The following is a 6,041-nucleotide window of genomic DNA, read 5'->3' as shown; positions in this document are numbered from 1 at the left end:
TGTAACTGAAGGCGAGGAAACAAACCGGACAGCAGTTAGTCGTAGACACTATAACCCGCAGCCGAAAGTTATCGATGGAATAATAAGAGCTGAAAAGAGAAGATAACAAAAGAAAAAATCTGAAAAAAAAACCCAGTGACCATTTTTTTGTGACCTACAATTCCCTCCCCCACCGCCACCGGACCCCCCCTGTGGGCGCGTATACATCCGAAGGCATTACTTACGAGGTGATTGAAGATAGAGCAGTTTACCCTGGTGAGTAATTTGATTTATTTTGTTTCTCCATTCAGAATGCTACAGAGAAAGTTTCAGCTAGTAGAGTTTTTTGAGTTGAAATTAAAGAAAAAGAATCAGAATTGCCAATTGCTCGGACAGCATGGAGATTGTCCACCTGTAGCTCTATTATTTTCTTGTATTTTTCTACTAAAAATTACGAGAAAGCGACAATGTTGGTTGATGAGTTTCGAGGTTTTCGAGGCAAGACTTTTAAAATACCCTCGTTCATCGATGAACTCTCATCGGGAAATAAAATTAGGCCTCTAGTACTTTATTTTCTTTCAAAAAAACGGGTTTTTCGTTAAAACTACGTTGAGCCCAATGACATGTCATTATATTCAATCATGCTTAAGTCATTAATTATTATACCCTATCACAATTTCATTACTTCGCTATATTGTGTTATAATTCAGTATACATTATAATTATTAATGTCCGCTATATTTTATTGCATTTAATTGTACTTCACCGAGTCTATGGTACGGAATCACAATTATTTATATTTCATGTTATTTGTTTATCATACTTCATATAACTTCGAAAATTCAGGGATAGCGCCCGATTTACGATTGCATGTTTGACGTAGCATCTGGTTGAGTTGTTTGAATTGTTGAGTGCTCCTGAAAATCCAAATCGATTGCTGCATAATAACCTGTAGAGATGTAAAGCAATTTCGATAACTTGAATTTAAAAAAAATTAAAATATAACGAAAATTTTCACCTCAAGATAACATTTTTTGTCATTTTTCATTGAATAAAAAATGCAAAAAAATGAAATTGAAAAAAAGAGGATTTTGATAATAAAATTTCATGACAATCGGTTAAACAGTTTAAAATGCACTGTCAAACATGCTTTTGTTTGAATTTTTTATTGTGCGATTTTTTTTCCGATCCTCGATATTAATTTTATCGCAATGCGTAAGTTTGGCGTCAACTTATCACTATTTGCTGCAGTTTTGTTCAAGAAAGGGGAGCTCGTAACCTCAAAGTTATAGAGTACGCTTTGACAAGCGGAAGGTCATTTTAGTAAAATCAGGTCGTTCGGTGTCAAAGGGACTTTTACGTATCTCCCCATCAGAAGGGGTGCCTTCCACTACACTGTATTTTAAAAATAAAAAAAAATTGAATGAATAAATACCTCTCAGGGTTATTATAATTTCCTATACCTTGGTAGGAGTAACTAAGGATGCATGGTAGAGTTTAAGCGTAAAAAAGGGTAAAGGTGCAAAAGTATACAAACCCGTCACGATGACAAAGCACCTTCCTTTCCGTAACAGTCGTTAGGGATGCAGAGGTAAACTTGATATCTGACAACGATTGAAACATTTCCTTAACCGACCGTAGAGATGTTGCCGGCACCGTTATCGAACTTCTTGAAAAAGCAGAGGCTACTCAGTTATTGTACATTGAAAATTGTATTAGTCCCAAATTAGCCATCTTATGGTGATTTTTGTGCAACTTCACTAGCTCAGCTTTTTCAAGGAGTCGTTAAGCCCAAGCTAAAACAACGAAGAATACCGGTTAAGTTGTTTTTCGTAAACACGTGAAGTCTTTAATCGAAAAACACCGTTTCTAATCATATTGCTTTCGTACAAAAGTATCGAAAATTTGCATTTGGCTATCGTAATTAACATGCGTTAGGAAGGGTGCTGTATGGAATAAAGGAGATGGCTCGTCTTCTGTAATAGGGGCCATAGTCTCAAGATTCTTTTCATGTATAAAAGCAGTACAGACATGCGGCGCGCGTTCATCTTTCATCTGTCTTCTAAAGCAAAATCACTAGCAGCAGTTCTTAAATATTTTCCGAGAGATGATACATATGAGGCGCATTCAACTATACAATTTTTTTTAGTTCCGTAATTCTCACTTCTGCGTTTACGAAGCTGGTCCTACGTCAAAAATTTACCTCATCCAGACTATAGTCACTGTATACTTTACTAGTCTGGCGGAGTGGATTTCGGGAACCAGTGTGAACTGTCAAAACGGGAACCAGTCGATAGTGTGTCGGTTTTCGCATTTGGAGTATTGTAATCGTGCCGTAAAAAGATACAGAATAAATTAGACTCAATAATTGGACTTTTGAGACAACTGCTATTCACGAATAATCTCTAAGATGTGTTGAAGAAGTTACATCTTTCAAAAGTACATCTTGACAAATATGTCGATCCCTTTTGTACTCACCAGGGCCCAACATTTTCAGTTCAATGGGTGTAATTCATCGTGAAAATGAACCACTCAAACGTCACTGTCAATCAAGTACGTACAGTTTCAACGTACTACCATACTCTTCACACTTTCGGTTTCGAACGAACATTTCATCAAGCTTCACTCCTTTTTTACTATTACGTTCACGCCTTCTTTGTTAATCATATTGATGCGAGATTGTAAAACGTCATCAGTCCGAATGAAAACGAAATATTGCTAGTTGGAGCAGTATTTTGTCACACTAAAATCTCATGAAAGCACTCAATGCCAAGTCAATGGAAGGCAATCACCTTTGTCATTCAACAGCAGCAGAAAAGTAATACAATAAGAAGGATAAAAGTTTTTCTCTCATTTCAGTGGCAATCTCTTGTCTCACCAATTCTGCTGCCTTTGCTAGGTAGCACTTCACGGTTCTGGTATCCAAAGTGACCCCCAGGAGCTGCCTTTATCGGATCGAGTAACACATCCATTCCCTCCCATTCGACACACGAAACTGGGAGGTTATGAAGGGCTACGAGCTTCGTTGCTGCTTCGACCAACATTTGTTGATCGATCGGAATAGGTCGCTTTGGGAAGACTTTTGGTTTCTTAGCCGAGGGCTCTGGCTCCAACAGCAAACCGAGGGCCTTCGCCCTCTCGGTGTGCAGGAATCGAAAATGCCAAATGAAATTCTGTAGATCCATTTTAGTCCTTTGCATGTTGCATTCGACGTCCGGTTCAATGTTGCAGGACCATCTAACGTCAGTGGTTAGCACGTGTTTTCCTGCAACTTCCGAGAAGCGATATGCTTGTTTGGCGATAGCATTTTTCTTGCACGGGCCGGGGGGAAGATTCATGTTTGCAATCAAAACACAAATTATTTTCTGTTTCACTTTATGCTGCAACACGTCGCGAACCACTATGAGAACTGATATCAACGACAGAATTTTCAATCATATCATGCCATGAAGTGAAAATATTTGACAGATGAAACGACTGGGCCTGATTTCAAGCAATTCAAATAGTCAGTGATAGCCTGTCGGTAGTCAGTCTGGCTGAAGATGTTCATGAGGCGACTGAAACTATTGAACAATCAAAGCAAACTTGGAAACAGAATAAATTAGTTTCCTTTTCGACAATATGAGACGAAAAAAGTAGTTGACTATGACATTGCATGAAGTTAGAGGAAGAGGCTTGTTCAATCATTTCATTACGATTGAGTCGAAAATGTGTAGCCCTGGTACTCACACAGTAAACCCTCGACAATCGTGTATACGAATGCGCTTCTTACAGACCTACAGAAATGACAGTATTAATTTGCTTTGAAACACGCGCAACTGATGCCGTCAGGATTCTACTCCTACTTTGAACGGCGGAGTAATAGAGCACGTTCATTTGCAATTCATATCTAGACGAGTATAGTTTCATAAGCTTTCGTTCTGTCTTTGCTACTGACGAACCTAATTAAATGATGCTCATAGGGCAAATGTAGAATTTAGAAGCTATCTTGAACCTTTCTTGATATTTCTAGCAAAATGGAGGGTAAAAACATATGATAAAATTTAGTAGAAATTTTACCACTTACTAAGGGGGATGGTTGTTTTTTCGGACGTTATTAGAAGAAAACATATTGCCAAACTTCGCTTAAAAATATTTACTTATTGACTACACTACCTAATCTCAATTTTTTTTCTAAAAACATTTTTGGAGATGCTGAAATCGTAGTAATCGCCAACGTCGTTAAAGGCCCTAAGGCAGCGTTAAGTGGATTGTTCTGGCCGTACTATGTGTGGGAACAGCAAAAAGGGGAGATCTTCTCAGTCGTCGGGGTAGAGCGTGGAGAGGGATTTCCAGAAGTAATTCAGAAAATCAGCGGCCCCATGACGCTGCTTTGTGGAACATCTGACCACAAAGACCACATCTGAGTTTTCCAAAGGCTAGGATTTCTCCAACAAAAAACGATTGAATATGCAGGAAATCGGAAGCGAAAGTGAGCACGCGCAGTGTTTCAAGATGAGTGGAGCGATGTCATCTGGTCCAGGGCTCTTAGTAGCATCGAGATTGGCTAATGCCTTTTTAACGTCGTCTGATGTAATGCTCAGCGAAGGAAAATTCATGTCATGTTCCGCGTTACCATTAACTCTTTGTGCCACAGAAAGTGCGGTGCTTGCGTTGTGAACGGACTGGAAAAACTTAGCAAACAGATTAGCCACCTCGATGGGAGAGTTTGCCGTTGCAGGAATGCGGTTGCACGTTCTCTGTGAACGTAAGAATTTCCAGAACATCGAAGGGTTTTGCTTTCGTTTGTTGGACTGTGTTCTCTCAACATAATCTTTGAAGCTGGTTGCAAGTAGCGAGCGGTACCGACTTTCAGATGAACGAAGTGAACTTTGACTGTCCTCGGATTTGGAGATGAAGTATTGCTTACGGGCCTCGCGTAGTTTATTGCGTTGAGTACGAAGTTCAACGTTCCACCCAGGCTTGCACTTATTGCCGTTGGAGGGAGATCGGCCGAGAGGGACATGGTCGCGAAAGATTTCATTGAGTTTTTCGTAGAATCTATTAGTAATGACATCCACTGAGTCACCGTTCATGAGCCGGTTCCAATCTTCTCTGCTGAGAAGGTCGTTCAAGGGAATAAAAACACAGTACATCTTGACTTAAACAACAACTCATGCATGTTCTACAAGTTTGAGATCTTGTGATTAACTTTCTTATTATCATTCCAGATAAGTAATATATCACGTTATGTTCAGAATATCGATTGCACAATGTATCAACCTCCTCAATCAATTCATTGTTATCCTTAGAGTGCTCATCTCCTTCACCACGGTGGGATTTTGGTGTGGCGTCTAAATCAGTGTCATTGCTTTCGTCTTTCATTTCGAGAAGCTAGCTGTTTTCGTCCCAGTCATATGACGTCTGTGCTACACTGTTCAAATATTGTGAAACGGATATTAGTTTCAAACTGTCCTTTAGTTGTAGCATTGGTCTGATTTGTCGACTTCTTATCTGTGAGAAAATGTTTTCTAACGGGTGTTGCGTGAGCCTGCCGCCGAGAAAATAGTCAAAATTTTCGACTATCAAAAAAAATATTTCTGAAGCCTCAATACACCATCTGTAGCCATAACTGCCGCGGATTGCCAAGGCTTGCTTTGACTTCTTGCACCTACTATACAATTGAATACTAGTGATCGAAACTTTACTAATTTATCGATAGTATTATTATACGCATCCTCGTTTCCTAATTATTAATGATTTTGGCACTTTTCCCCTTACTTTTTTATTGAAAAGAATTGTATCTTCAACCACAAGCAACGCCACAGGGCGTCCTCCTCACAGAAACAAATTACAGGGGATAGTCAAAATAAGTAGGATAGGCAAAATTTTGATGAAATTTCAAATGCTATAGCTTTGCTTAATGTTATTCGATTTTAATAATTCGAACACCATTGAACTGGAAAACTTTTGAAGATTCATTTTCTGATCTCAGATCTGGCCTAGGTCACCGGATATAGGAAATATTCCTGAGTTCCGGTAGGCATGCACAACTTTGAAAAGTCATGAAAAATCAGATCTCA

This window comes from Wyeomyia smithii, chromosome 1 (assembly GCF_029784165.1).
Source record: "Wyeomyia smithii strain HCP4-BCI-WySm-NY-G18 chromosome 1, ASM2978416v1, whole genome shotgun sequence".
NCBI classification, from domain to species: Eukaryota; Metazoa; Arthropoda; class Insecta; order Diptera; family Culicidae; genus Wyeomyia; species Wyeomyia smithii.
This window is presented reverse-complemented; position numbering follows the sequence as displayed.